The following is a 16,258-nucleotide window of genomic DNA, read 5'->3' on the forward strand; positions in this document are numbered from 1 at the left end:
ATGCCCTTGCTGCGGCAACCTGAATGAACAGAACACTCCCATGTAGTAAAGGCATTTTCCCTTCTATAAGCTTCTTAGACCTTTTGTGTTTCTGCTGACTACATTTTAAACACTTCACTTCTGAAAATACCTGACTTTGAGTCTTTTTTTTTTTTTGTGCCTCGGTTAATACTTCCACAATGAAAAGCTTTGTCTCGAGTGCAGCCAGGTAGCGCCCTGTGTATGGGGCGTTCACTGGTCACAACAACGTCTGTTTTTTTAAGTTTCCTACTGGCCGGTCGCCGATTGGGGCAAAGGTTTTGGGTTTGGAGTATTAGGGGAGCATATTTATAAGGGCGGCTTTTGTCCTCTCCTTTATACATTTTAATAGGAAGAAAACATTCAAGCAAAGCACACATTCTTCTGTGCTTTGTTAAAACTATATATATATGTTCTATATTTTAAAGACTGCAAATGTATTTGCTCAAGAAATGTGTTACAGGGTGGGGATTAATGCTGACAATATCTCCACTGCACAACTATTTGAACAAAAAGTAATTGTGAATTGAATTCGTTGCAAATCCAATTTAATGCAAATATTTGCCGTCTAGGCCTGGGAGCTTCACAAGGGTTTGTAAATATATGCACAGTATCACTTGTGAATACAACAATAACTCACGCTTGTTAATGGCGGGGATGGATTTGGTTTGGAGGGAGGAAAAACAATTTGTAAGCGTGTGGGGTAAATTAAAATAAAAAAAAAAACCCACCCCAATCATAAACCATTAGTAATTAAAAAGTAGGTTAATTCCACATGATGATTGTAAATATGACTCACTGGGCTGCACTCGTGTGTTCTCGTTCAGTCGGAGAACTACAGCGCTCCCTTTCTACAGAATGCTGTGTGCTTTGTGTATGTGTAATGCTCCCTTACTGGTTTTCTCTTCTGAAGCTTTTCAGTAGACATTTTAGACACCCAGCCAGACACGCCCAGCCTCTAAACCATATGCATAGAAGCACAAAGCCTGCCCCATCAGTTTTACCCTTTGATCTTAAGTAAAACCTGTTCTTACTTGTAGCTACTGTTCACCTTTTCTAATATTTTTTTTTCTGATTCTTAACCGCTTTTCCCCTCCTTAGCCCCTTCTCCTCTGATCCGTCTTTCCCTGCTCTCCTGTAGTGCGGAGCCTGTTCAAGGGCCTCCGCAGTGACTTAGTGCCTTTTTGTTTTTGCCCACCAAGATCACACGAAAGCTTTTATTTCTATCTCCCCGACCCCTCCCTTAGCGGCTGTATTTTTTTCGTCTAACCCCGCTGGTGACTAAGTACAAACGCCCATGGCCATGCACGACACTCTGAGCTCCAGGTGCATGCGTCTGCATGCATCTGCTCCAACTGTTCCTAATAGTTTACAATGACAGGCGAGCTCAGTGATAGTTGGAAAGGCGAGTTTTGGGCTTTTCTTTGCCAAGATAGCTTGCTGATGGATATTTTGGCAGTCTTTCCCCCTGCCTCCCTGCTGCTTGCACCCCGTCTATGTCTCCTCTTCCTCCTTCCTCCTACCTCTCACACTGACGCTGCAGGCTACAGGGATGGCAGAGCCAGGTGTGAATAGATGGAAAGCGAGATGAAGAGGGAGAAAGAGAGGGAAAAAGAGAGACGGAGGATTGACGGGACCCAGGTGGCCGGTTTTTGAACGCCCGTGTTTCCGTTTTCCTTCGCTCATTTGCATTGACAAAACGGTTTTCTCTTTTCATCTAACTCTTTATTTTCTCCCTCACTTTCCTTCCAATTACACAGACCACGTCAAATCATTTCCAATATGCTTTTTTTTATTTGTTCTCCCATCCACTGTTCCCATTTCTCAAAATAACTTAAACTTCCACTCTTTGTGTTCTTGTAACTTGCTGTTTTTCTTGTAGTCAATTGCTTGTTTCCTTCTTTTTCAACTCTACCTCCAGATGCACCTTCTCTCACCATCTCTTTTGCTCTGGGCTTGCTGAACTCTGCATTTTACGCGGCGCAGCAATATTCTGGCAGTTTGAAGCTTATTTTTAGTCTACTTGCCCTTCAGACACCTTGCAGTCCCCTCAGCCATCTCCCACCCCTTCTTCTCTTCCTCCCATGAAGGTTTTAACTACCTCGTCTCTTTTAGCCCCCCCCCCCCTCTTCTGCTTCTTTCATATCTCCAAAAGCCTACAAATAAGTTTCTTTTCCTGCCATTAGCAGAAAAGAAGAGTTTAGTTCCTCCGTGTTTGATCCTACCTCTTCATCTCTCGCACGACACACTTGCACACATCATCAATTTTGTCTTGCCTACTCTACTTTTTTTCATCTCTCTTCCTTAACCTCTGTGGCGCACACATCCATCACACTTCAGAATTCACTTCTACGACTTGGCTTGTTTTTGGCACGCTGTCTGTTTTTACAGGTACAACTTTTATGGTGCCCGCGCATACAGCCTGTGACCTTATAACGACTAACTTCAACATATTTTCACTGGGATTTGACGTGACCAACACACTTTTGCGCCTACTTTTGAGGCAGAACGATAATTTAAGTGCCTTGTAACCCCCGGAATTGAATTGATATTCAGGAAGTGTTTCACACACAGGGACCCATCATTTCCCAGACATTGCAGGTCCAGTGGCTCTGCACAGTAGATGTAGACTTTAGTCTACGCATCCCAAAAAACAGGGATACCGCCATCAGATTCCCCTCAGAATTCCTAAATCGAGTAACGCAGCCTGCCAGGCGACTTCCTGCTCCCTTGTGTATGCACACGCGCACACATTCCTCACAGATTCCTTTCGACACGCATGCTCACACCCGTTCCTTTGATGGTGCATATTTGGCTCGCGGAAGGGACTCAATTACGGCGAAGGTGAAAGAAGCCATAAACACGGCACAGATACAGTGAAGCGCGTGCCGCCGCAGCGCAGTCAATCACCAGGACCGGGTAGGTGGCTGCTGCCGCTTTGCTCACCCAGCTGTAGAGTGATGGGGATGGCCAGAGGTGGGCGGATGGAGAGAGGCGGGATTTGGGAGGAGTGTGTGTGTGTGTGTGTGTTTGTGTGTGTGTGTGTGTGGGAGTGAGGATGGGCACAAAGCGCAACCTTCTGATCCTCCCGAAAAATTAAGTGTCTCCAACCGCCTTACACAGACTTGCCTCCCAGCGGATGGATGGATGAGCCGGATGCAGTCCCGTAGAGAGTTATGCTCTGCGTCCGTATGTTGTATACAGGCACATCCCTAACCATCATTGGCATGGCAGATACTTATATGATTTGGAGAATGCACAAGAAACATTTAGCATCGGCATAATGGCGGCAAATCACACCATTAGGCATATGTACCCTTTTTTCGCTTTGTGGGGCTATGTACAGCTGATATAACAGTCAGCTTAATCGCTGCTACTCCCAATATTAACTGAATATCTGAAAAAAAAAAGTTCTGTCCAAACAAGAACTCACCATAGCATCCTTTATATTACACACAGCAGATGGTAAATCGCTGCTCTGGCAACACACTGACCTTGTGTTTATTGTCCATGTTTATGTCTGTTTCTTTCTTATAGCTTATGCATATTTTAATGTGATGCTTGACATGCTGCATACGGACATCATGTGCGCTGGAGTTTGCCGTTGCTATGGTCATGACACGTCTGTCTTGCACGTCTTTCAACTGTAAAAGAAACTAGTGCATGCTGGGAAAAAGCCAACAAAGTGGTGGTGGTTGTCTTAGGAAGTCCTAAGCCCACCCCCCGTGTTTCTGCAATCATACACCAACTGTTGTATCATCATACAAGCCGTCATGTCATCAAGCAGATAATGAACCGTGTTTCATAATTCACTGTGTTCATGCATGAATTCCAGAAGCTACTCAACGAGGCCAGCCAGATTAAGCCTGGAAGGCCTGAAACTTTGACATCAAAGCAGTAAATAAAAACTTTGTTTAATCATAGTTACGGGAAAAATAAAAAAATAAAGCCAGAATTGACATGTTTTGATTCAGTTGTGGTGATGCGAGGGTTTGGTGCGCTCTCTACAGGATAAACTTACGGCACTAATGAGGCACATCCCACATAAAGCTGTTGCTACACTGATGCCTTGTCATGTATGTGATTTAAAAAAAAAACATGTTTTATGTGGGTCCAAGCAAGAGAAGATGGATCGCTGTCCTGTCTTTGAAGCGTTCCTGTTGCAGCATCCTTGTTTTTAAGGGTGTGGGCGTCGTGATCGATGGTGTGGAATTCGTTATTGACACCGCTTATGTATGTGAACACCACAGTATAAAACATATTTTATGTGTTGAAGGATCCGGGAAGGAAGTTTCACTGGTTTATGCAACCCCCAGTCTGATAACGATTAGCCAAATGCTTTTGTTTCCCTCATGTAGGTAGAACAGCTTCGGGTTTTTGCTTCGAACACAATTGTTCAAACGTTCCACCGTTGTTTTAAGGTGGCCAGTTCACCTTATAACACCGAAGACATCAGATGGAAGACGAAGGGTTGGGTCATTTTAAGTAGATGTTCTTTCTTTTTTTTTTTTATTAAAAAATTCATTTAGATTAATTTGTCACCTTAAAACTAAGCGTTATTAGTATTAGTAGCATTTTTGGAGCACAGCTTTACTTAATCGTGGCTCAGTGTGGTCCTTCCGTTTTGTAGCTGTGACCTAGCAAAAGGTAATCTAGCGAGTCTAACATTCTAACGTAAGCTAAACCCAGAACCTCAGTGGTCTTTTATCCAGAAGATTGCACTTTCCCAACATGTTCGAGAACATACGTGTGCACCGCATTGATGGTTGTCCACACATTTCACAGTTACTGTCACTATATTGTAGCGACTCCTTCATAATGTGGCTGTGCAGGTCTTTTTGGTAATGTACTGCAAGCTCTTATTATGTAATGATTGTCGCTAAAACCCTTTATATGTCCTTGTGCTTTGTGTCTTTCTTTCTTTCTGTGTTATTTGTTGGAATGAGAGGAAAGTATTTTCTTTAATTCACTTCTTTTTGTATGATTGATGGGCGGTTAATGACCGGTAACAGATAAACTGCTCTCAGATAGGAAATACAAAAAATTTGACTAATAGCTGTTCGAGCCATCTCATATTGATCAAATTCTTACTTTGGTGAGTTTTGAATTAACATTGTTTGTCAGTATAATTATCAATAATACCAAAAGACAGAGTTTACTTCCCAAAACCGCTCCTGTGCTATACGTGTAACTCAGCCTCAGCATAAGTGTCCTGCTGTTTGTGGTATTTTACAGCCTTAGGCATGTTCCCGCAGTGTTGATAGCAACTCTGAGGAAAGCTTGTCAGGGATCTAAAATAAAAAAAAGGAGCTTGACAGATGACAAATTTCCTTCCATCTCAGCTGTAACCCTTCCATATTTAGCTGAGGTGGCGCTTTTTTTTTTTTTTCCTTACACAGGTGTCAAAGAATGTAGATGACCTCTTTAAATATTGAAATCCTGCGGGCATGGTAATTTGACGGCAATGTATTCCTGCTAAGTATTCAAAAAGTGCCCGCATAATCCAGAGAGAGCCCAATCTGTGGCTGTCAGTGGATCCAACAGGCTCACACGTGTATAATTTGTGATAGTCTGCTGTGCACCGTTGCATTCGGGCAGGTCTCTCCCCCCCTCACACAGGCACGCACACAGGCACAGAGATGCAGATCCGCAGATGGAGCTTTGTGTGTGCGTTAACAGTGCATACATGTGCTTTAAACTAAGCAGCACTTTACATTAGCAGCATCCCAACTAGAGTTTAGAACTACAGCGGTGATGAAAAGAGAGAGCGACTGCCTGCGGAGAATCTAATAGCTCCAGCTGCTCTCTCACTCACCTCAGCCACCTTTCGATCCTATCTGTTTCCCTCCATATTTTATTCATCTCTGTTCCCCTCAGCACATCCATGTTTCTGCCTGCCTTCTCTCCCCCCCCCCCTCCGTTCTAGTCTCTCTCCATCTTGTCCGCCTCTGAATTTACCACCAAGGCTTTGCCTTTTGGCACTTCCTCTTCCATTCTGCTGCCCTGCTCCTCTCTCCCTCCGTGTCCTTTTTTGTCTCGCTTCTCAGAACCTCCCCTTTCTCTCCTTAATCTTCTCTTTAGTTTTTTTTGCCCAGGCTTTAGATGAAACGGCGTTCTTTTGCACTCGGCCCAAACCGTCTTGTTTTTTATCCTTTTTTTGTTGTTGTTGTCGTCGTTTTTCAGAAGTTTTACTTGGCAGAGAGTTGGCAAAAGAGCTTAGATGTAAGAAGGGAAGGCGTGAAAGAGTTGCATGTGTCTAATGAGCTTAGGCACGCAGGGTCAAGGAGAGACCTGCATTCGCAAACACACGTTTTTATTAATTGGTCATGTAAAAAGTTGAGGTTGCGACACTCTTGTTAATGCTTTAGTTTATTAATTAAAAAGTTACAGAATAGGAAGGGCTAAAAATCAATAAGCAGCCTTAAAGGGAAATTGAAAAAAAAAAAAAAGGGAGAAGGGGACAGGGTGCAAGGAAAAGCTTGGTGCAGCAGAGACATTGTTATTAACTGCTGCTACCCTCTAATGAGGGTTATGTAATGGGCCAGAAAACAAGCACACGAAGCAAACAGCTAACTGAATGCTGATTTGTAAGCTGCAAGCTAAAACTTTTTTTTCTTTTTTAACGGGAAGAATAATGATGAAATATGAAGGTACGAGAAGAAGCGCAAAAAAAAAAAAAAATTGGAGGTTTGTCTCCTACCTGCTCACCCTCAGGTGACCCTCGTTGCTGTGGGTTGTTGAATGTTTTTTCTTCTTTAACTACCCATATCTTCCGAATCTTTCTTTATTTCCTTCATCTTTCCCCAAAGCACCTTCTTTTATGGAAGAAGTAGTCATTACAGGACAATAAAATCCTGATTGGAGAGAGTGAAGCCATCTTTGCGAATGGCGCATTGAGAGGCGCAACAAGAGACATAGACGTGTGCCGCATTACGCACTTAATAGCTTCGCTCAAAGGTAGCGCTGATTTTCCCTGCACTGCTGCGCACCTCTCAATGACACATCACGGCTCCTGTGATAGAACATTGTTTTTCACGCCATTAGAGTTCAGGTTGGAACCAGCTGTGCTTTATGGCTGCAGGCTGCAGACGTAGCTGCTATTCACAGGCTGTGAATGCAACATTGATTTCAGAGACACTTTGGCATATTTACATTCTTCAATTGTCTGGATCCCTCTACAGTATTTGACACTTGTTCAATTACGTGTGGTGTAGCCTCTGTGTAGACATAGTGCGGTAGAGTAATCATAGCCAGTGTGATTCTGTGTAATGAAGACGTTTGAGAAGGTGGATTACAGAAATGCGATAGAAAAACACAAACCAGTTGAAGATGGAAATCTTCTTCTGTGATACAGATTTTTTTTTTTTTTTTGCTTTTTGTCTGAACGACAAAATTACTTTCTATACAGTGTCACAATCATTATCCTAACGCTCGAAACATTATAAACATGTTCCCATTGTAGTCTGTGTGTGTCTATGGGTGCCTTTGAACAAAAAAAAAAAAAAAAACCTTTTCCAAGAACCAGAGGTCTTTATTTTCTCTCTGCATGTCTACTTTATTTACCACGGTCCAAATAAATTACCAGGTTGGAAAATTACCCCAAAAAGCACTGGACGGGAGGTAACACGTTTTCACTGATTCAAGGCTTCTAGATGGAGTTTCGTGGAGGGAGAGTGCTAAGATGCAAATCAAATGCACGTTAATGACATATGCTGTGTTGTGTAAATGAGGGTAATTTTGTAACTCCCCAAGTTCTGCAGTACATTTTTTTTCTCTTAAGGAAGGTGTTCCTTTGAAAAAAAACAAAAAAAAAACTAAACAAAACAACCAAAGAAACTGAAAATTATTTTGACCATAAAGGCGATTGGGTGCAAACCCTAGGTGGCATAACTTTACTTTCCACACAGTATTAGTCTTTGTTTTTGTAATTCTAACTATTTTCAAATGGTGACATTTTTAAGTGTTTAACCCATCTTCTGGCCAGCTGACTTGGATTGTACAGCAGGAGGTGGGGAGGGGCAGCTTCTTCATGCTCAGTACAAACAGAGAACTCTGATCACTCCAGCACTTTTCTGGCATCTCATTAACGATGTACAGTATAGAGATTATATATATCGATAGTGGAAAGCTGCCCATGCCAAGGATGTAATGCTTGGTTGCATATTTGAGAATAGCTTGATGTTTGAGACCTTCTTAAAAATAGGTGGTGCTTGTTGTAAATGTGCTATTTGAGCGGTTTTGTTGTTGCCTAAGCGGCCGAGTTGTGTTTTTTTTTTTTTTTTGTTGCTGCAAAGTTCAACACTGTAGCAGAAGCGCTATAACTTTGAGTTTGTTTAGCTTTGGGCTTTTTGTTTTTAGCTTTTTTGCTTTAAGTGTTTCTGAAGATGCTCTGACATCAGCATGCATTATGTGATTACAGCTTTGTCAACGCAGTCTGTTATGTTAAATTGGATTTTTTTTTTGGATCAATATAGAACACAGTTCTGGATCAATATAGAACACAGATGGAAGTGTTAGTGAAACAAAACACTTTTTGGAGAAGTAAACATAGCCTTTCTTTTCATGGCAAATGGTTAACATTAATCCTGGCCACATCGAATTTCGAATCTTTTGCAAACGATTGTGAAGACAATTTTTATTGGACGATAAGCCCTGTTGTATTTAATTGGACCCTGGTTCATAATATGACACAATAAAGAGTCAATCCTTCATAAGCAGAATGTGCAGGCAATGAAGGACACATTATTAGATGATCTTCTGTTGCATTGAGATGTGGTAGGAAGGAAATGGGCTTGATAAGCATCTTTGGCTTCCAGCATATGTATGCCTGCATTTTACACAGACCGAACTGAACCCTTCTCTCTCTCAGAACATTCAAACAGCTGGCAGATCATATTATCTCTTCACTTCATGAACAACAGCCCGACCTCAGGTTCAACAAAATAAATTAAATATATCTGACAGGATCCATTGAGCTGAAATCATTTAATGTTCAATACTGCTGCAGGCATCGTCCTCACTCAGAGGAAGGCCTTGATTCGATTGGATTTCCAATGGTAAGACAAAAACTAAAATAAAAATACGGACTAGTGAAACGTTCAAACAAAGGAAAGCAAACACATGTGTGCAGTTGCTCCTGTCCGCATACTCCTGTGTATACGCTGATTTGTCGTGTTAATCAATGCTCTGTGAGATAGTTTGCGCAAGGGCACATGTAAGATGTGCTCGCACAATTACTCCATAATGGATCTCAACAAATCCTTGGCTGACCTTAACTGGAAGCAAACCCGACTTGTTCCGTCTCTGCTCTGACATTGGCGGCCCTGGCATTAGCTTCTGACAGCTCTGCAGCAGCCATTTTTGTAATTACATACTTTTATGACAAACTGGTAGGTTGTATTCCTTATCAGTCCCTCCAAGGCTTTTATGCATCTTGCTGTGTGAGCTCATGCATGGCGTTCTCACATTGCAATATGATTTTATTAAAATGACTGTATGCTAACCTTTTTACCCACCCAGGAGTAAAACCATCATGGTGAAAGATGGTTGTTAATTCCCCACATCCATTACTGCTATATAAAGCTTTGTTGAGGATTGGTTAAGATCAGCAGCCCGATGTGCTCAAAAGATTAAGTCTCCAAATAAAACGCCGCCCAAAGGGCTTTGGGCCTGCTCCCGCTTTGATGTTATCTTTATCTTTGCCATATTGCGTTTTCACACTCAGTTCAGTGCACTAATGAAGGTCTTTGCAAAGCATAGTGCAATTAGAGTGTTCAAACAACAGCTTCAGAGAAACGGGGGAAAAAAATGCATTGACAGCAAGTAGATTGTAATTATTTTACAGTTGAATTCTATCATAAATTGATCTTTAATAGCAGCTGTTTATATGAATTCTACTTGAGAATAAATGTCTTAGAATCATGACTTCTCTGTTGTCATTTATAGTGGTAATGGGCATAAGCCTGTATGATATTCTCATATTACCTTAAGTTAAAAATAAGATACGCACTGATTAGGCTTTCATGGCGCGTAACAAGTTCCGCTTTTCTTTGAGGTCTGGACATGCCGATAAAAGCTTTGACATATTTTGATCTTTTTTTTTTCCTTCTAAAGACCAAAGCGCACAAGAAAGAAAATCAGGGCAGGTTCCTCAATGGATGTAGTAGCTTTAAATCTTATATAAAATGAAGGATTTACAAGGTTACCCCTAGTTAGGTATCAAAGCAAATGTCCCTAACTTTTTATGAGGTTGTTTATTTAAAATGAAAAAGCACATCAACGTACATCCTGTTAGTTGATGTGCTTATGGACAAAAAATGGTCTGAGGTTGTTAGTTTTGTTGCAGTTAATGAACAGCGTAATTTCATTTGATTTCCCTGTGTTTGACCTGACAATCACTGCTTAGAGACATCCCAAAGAAAACTGGTTGATTGTGAGCCCTTACCCATTGAATGTTGTGTTGAGATCAAACATTTCAGGGCATCAGCATATTTACACAAATGGTTTGAAACAGAAATTTAGATCATGGCCTACTTGCCACCGTTTCTAAGAAAAGCAACAATCATTCCAAGTGCAGCAAAAGTAGAAAAACCTGTTGAATAAAATGACTGTGCATGCTTTTTTACAACTGGTCCTGTTTTTACACGGTGGAATTTGTGATTTTCCAAAGCAACTCAAAAGTGTGGAACCGGCAGATCTGCAGTGCATAGCAGCAGGTGGGGGAGGGTAAAAATTATGTAATGGCCTGTTCTCTCCAGCGCCTTCACTGGTATCTCTTTAAACACACACTTTAGACGTTTCAATGCAAATTTTAGAAAACGCGGTTTACCTCAGTATCGAGATGTGACCGGTGCCTAATTTGTAGAGGAATAAGCTTTTATCTGCTCTTAGACCCATTAGAAAAGATGGACATAGTCATTGTGGTGTAGGAGCGTTGGTTTAATAGTCTTTCACAGTGTATGTTTTTTACAAGCAGAGTCGATATGCAAATCAAATCTGGCAACACAACACAGATCCCATAACCCACCTGTTCTGTCATACACATTCGCTCTATAATAATGCATCATTTTAAGTTTTATTACGTTTGACATTGATGTGCTATCCATACAAATGAAGTAAATTAGCCATAAAAGTCAAAACTAAATTCACTTCTGTAATAAAGTTGGGGATTATAAAATAGAGCTCAATGGTCCTTTTAAAGCCAGCCACAGACCGTTTTTGGTGGTGGATTTTTATTTTATTTTATTTTTTTGGGCACTTCACCACTGGTTTACTTTATTTATTTTTTTTTTCATCTGCAGTTGCCACTTGGTACAACTGTGATTCCGTTTTGCTCTTGTAAGATTGGAAGACTGTTTAAGAAGATCAAAGGAGCAGGGGATGAGATAAACCGTCTTTTACACTCAGTTTGTAACAGAAGCGGTCTGTTTGCCGAGATAACCCCCGATGATATCACCCTGCCATCATCAGGAGTAATTTTCTTAGACTTAACAAAGCTGCTCCACAGCAACGGAAGACATCATAGGAGTGGATCCACGGACGGAGTTGCACAAACTGTGACGAGCACCCTGGCCTACATGTGTGTGAAAGTGGTGCCACAAATCAGTCTTTCTGAAACAGCGGACCAAATTTCAGCCTTGGAAATGTCAGAATTCGCTTTGAGCATATATTGTATCATGACTAATTCACACAGAGGTGCTCAAGCTTGCAAACAGAATTTATTCTTTTGATAAAGATGTCATTAACCAGTAGGGGTGTGATGATACATCCACCTACCAAGACAAGGCGAATCACAATATTAACTAGAATATGATTAGACACAATTTTATTAATACCTTATGTAAAACTATCTGCTTTTTTATTATGAAAGTGCAGGAAAAAGTTTATTAGATAACACACAGATTTAAGAAAAAAACTATTCCATTAATCAGTGTTGAAAAATAAAGTCCATGTTTGAATGTACTGTTTTTGGGTATGTATGTATAATTCTAAGATAGTTCTGCAAAAAATGACTGACTGCTCCTATTGGCTAGTCCACTGGTCACTGAACGGGTGGATTAGCCAATCTACTTCCTGTCTGTACGCAGACTCCTCACCGTCCTGGATTAGGCCAAAGACAGTGGTGTTGTCTTCAAGCTTCAGAAGTTTCACAGGGAGGTCCACCGAGGTAGTGGGGAGTGAACACACCCCTGGGGGCTTTGCTCTTGTGTGGGAGAAGATGCTACCTATGCTTACCTGCTGCTGCTGGTCAGTCAGGAAGCTGGTGATCCACTGGCAGGTGGAGGCCAGCACTGTTTTTAGTGGAGGACTTCAGGGTTAATGCTGTTTTAATGACATCCGTTTAAGGATCCTATCGTATGGCTCTGTGTTTTCAGGGTGCGGCCGGATGAAGTGTAGTCCCAGGTTGGCTGCATCATCCGCCAACCTGTTTGCACCAGAAACTCTTAAGGTCAATTGCCAGACGAGGATTCTTCTCAGGGGGGATGGGTTCCCGTTGGCCTTTATCTTTCTCAAACCATTTTAAACTGTAACAGGGTTACAGCTCTTCTTTAGCTTCTTGCTGTAGATCCTCTTTGCTGTCGATACCCGCTTATCTCCAGCACCCTGGACAGGTCCATGACAGGGCAACACAGAGACACACGGGACAACCAGCCATGCACACACACCCACACCTAGGGGCGATGCGGAGAGACCAATTCACCGAACAGTCGTGTTTTTGGATTGTGGAGGGAAGCCAGAGTACCGGGAGAGATGTGGATCCATTCTGCAAACACCATCCGGGTTTCCCCCGGAAAACGGACTAATTGTGGCGATAGGTGTTGGGAGGGATGGGCGAAGGAATAGCAGGCTGTGAAGCGCAGGGAGCATTGCATCATGGGGCTCCAAAGAGGAGCGCTGTGGATGTACTGTGCGTCGAGCTAATAACAGCTAGCATGTTAGCTATTTATACCGGGAGGTTTTCTCCTGCACGGAAACTCTACCGTTTTATGTTGCTCTCAAACATCGACATTTAAACTAAACTAAACGCTTATCCTGGCGGGGGGTGGGGGGAGTAAAGCAATATGCTAGGGGAAACCCTGCTCCATGCAGAAGACCCCAGGCCGGGGGTTCGAACACAGGGCCTCCTTGCTGCAAGGCAGCAGTTTAATGACAGCCCTTTGCTGTCATTAAAATGAACGACAGCATCCCCTTACTAATCAGTTTAGATCCACTCTTTAAAGATTTACCTCAGTTGTGTGCATATTTTATTAATGTTCTGCTGCGCTGGTAATCACGGAACACCTCTGATACATCTCGTGCTTTCAGCAGCACCTGAAGCACAGGGAGAACGCGTATGTTCCTCGTTATAAATTAGATGAGATATTTTTTGACCGTGCATTGTTACTTTGGCTTTTTTTTTTTTTTCATTTGAGCGTATTAATGTGTTTCAAGAGATGTGTGTGGGTAGGCGCGTGCACGCGTGTGGGTAATTATTATCCGTGTGTGTTGCGACGCCTGACTCGTGTTTGCTGCAGTTTCTGTTATGAAGGAGCACAAAGAGCCGGTGGTGGGAGTGAAAGCTCAGCCTCTAGTGCTATAGGCTCTCCGATGAAGAGATTAGCAGAGAGAGCTGTGAAATAAAGAGTGTTAATTAAAAGCAGAGTGGGGGTGTGGGAAAAATCAGGTAAGAGAGATAACAGAAAAGTCTAGAGGAGAAAAAATATATATTTACCTGCACCCACCCACACATAAACACACACACACAGACGCACACACACTCGCTGAAAAACCCATTTTAACCCAAGAAGATAGAGGTTGAGGAGTAAAATGAGCAAGTTAGTGATGTGGAAAGTACAAGAAAAGGAGCATTGCTGAGTAGGTGGCAATGGGAAAAGGGGATTAATTGAATCAGATTTTAATCCTGCTGTTTGTATTTGCTTGTTGTATAGGTTTAATACACTTTTTCAAAAGCTCAGTGAGTTTCCTTGTGTTGGTTCCAGAAGGTCAAATAAGGCGAAGAAAAAGTTTTTACGAAAGTGGAAGCCATGAAGATAGATTACAAAAGGAGAGGGAAAAAAAAGATTACAAAAAGGAAGGAAACTTCTGGCTCCCCTCCCTGATCTAAAGGAGATAACATTTGAGTCAGGCATCTGAAGTGATTAGAGTTTCTTGCTGTTGCATAATTACAAAAGGAAAAAAGGTTTCCCGGGGTGTTGGAAGGGAAATTTGAGAGATGGAGGGATGGGAAAAATCTAGTTTTTACCCTTAAATCTTCACCAAAAGAAAAAAAATGTTGGAGCTGTGGAAAGGGCAGTTTCAGAGAGAGAGAACAAGGCTGTGAGCTAAAGGGATTATTCGAAACTGATTTTAATCCAACGGGTGATATTAGACTGAGTCATATTTGACGGGTGCCAGGGGGCAGGATCTTCGGCAGAGAAGGTGGCGCTGGTGGTGGTGGTGGTGGTGGGGAGGATTACATTCGTAAATCATTTTAATGACGGCTCTCCTCTGCATTAAGGGGCAGCCAGGAGGCCAAACAAACACTGTGTAATTAGAGCAGGGGAATGGGAAATGGAGATGGCGCAAGAGTCGGGGCAAAGGAAAGTCATTTGGTAAAGTAAAGGATTGGAACAGGAGACCTTTGAACAATAATGGTTATGGGTCTCATTATATGGTGCCGGCGTTAAGAAATGAGAGCTGACAAGGTGTGCGAAACTACACAAGATGATGAAGCCGCGGGCGGTTTAGTTGGTGACGTCAGCCGGAGTTGAGACGATGAAGGTGATATTGTAAGATCCCATCCTCCTGGGTGGACTGTGATGATGGCGCTGAAGAAGAACAGTGTCACGGTGATTAGGATTATAATGGCTGGAATTATGATTACAATAATGAGGATGATGATAAATGTGATTACAGTGTCATTGCTACCAGTGCTGTCTGTTTCTCTAATTATCCATCCATCCTATTTCTACTCTCACTTATGGTGTGCAGGGTCACACTAGGGCTGGAGCCATTCCCAGCATGCATTAGGTGAGAAATGAGAAGCCAGTGTGCCCATGGAGTCACATTAACACATGTAGAGTTTCCGATACACACAAGCTTTTTTTTTTTTCTTCTTTTTTTCCTCTCTGGACAAATGGAAATAGTTGTATGCTTTGAAAACTCTACATAATAGCTTCGCAGTATTTGTTTTACAGGAACAAAGAGGAAGGAAAAAAAATTTCCCCTCTAGAGCTTACGCAGAATAAACACATTTTTCCCTCTGCTAAATTAATTGCAGAAGTAGCAGCAATTTTGTTTAACCTGTTTGAAATTGTGGCAAAAAATGAAGGGAACAAGGAGTGAGTACAGAAAAAAAGAAAAATTATTAAATTTATACTTTTCATCGGTACAGTGTTAACTCTGCTTATGATTTGGTTGTTTTCATATTATTGTGCATTAGCTTGTGTCGTCCATTCTTAGGAGTGAGTCAGCAGTTGCACAGCTAAAGCTTATTATTTATGTACAATGTATACGAAAGTAGATCAAAAGTATGTTTGGCAGCAACATCAATGATATTTAAGCAAAATAAATGTATTATTATTATTATTATTGATGTTAATAATAATAATAATAATAATAATCTAATTCGCAAACTAAAAATATATATAATATAACATATATATATATATATATATATATATATATATATATATATATATATATATATATATATATATATATATATATACCTAAATATAAAGTATGGCAGAAATGTGTATTAGTAGGCCAGAAATTACCATACCCCTGTCAGTTTTAAATTTAAAACCAATGATTTTGATTGCAATACGAAATGAGACAAGAATATCTAAAAACATAATAAAACCACGTTGAATGACTATCAATTTTGAAACAACAAAACATGTTTGATCTGTTTTTATTTACACTTGATGCCATGTTTTATTTACTCTTGAATAAAACATGGCATCACAAATTATTTCGTCCTTTGTCAGTAATAAGGGGGAAAATCTGTTTTGGCACTGCAGCAATCATATCCTTCTTATAATTCCTGACCAGCTTCATACATTTTTCCACTGGCATTTTGGTGAATAATATGTGATGATGAGCTCCAACTCTTTGAGGATGGAAGGCCTCGTTGGCATCTATTTATTCTTTAGGTTCCAACACAGATTCTCAGATTAATGTTGGGATTCTGGTTGGGCCACTCCAAAATTTTCATATTTCCTCCTGTCAGAGGACATATGTTGGTGAAATTAAAAGA

General features: G+C 41.3%; 1 protein-coding gene across 3 annotated transcripts in view; it reads left to right on the forward strand.

Moving 5' to 3' along the window:
- Nucleotides 1-16,258, forward strand: part of cadm4 (cell adhesion molecule 4) — a 297,768-nt gene that overhangs the window by 37,793 nt on the left and 243,717 nt on the right. The window lies entirely within an intron of this gene.

The sequence above is a fragment of the Fundulus heteroclitus genome, chromosome 3 (assembly GCF_011125445.2).
Source record: "Fundulus heteroclitus isolate FHET01 chromosome 3, MU-UCD_Fhet_4.1, whole genome shotgun sequence".
NCBI classification, from domain to species: Eukaryota; Metazoa; Chordata; class Actinopteri; order Cyprinodontiformes; family Fundulidae; genus Fundulus; species Fundulus heteroclitus.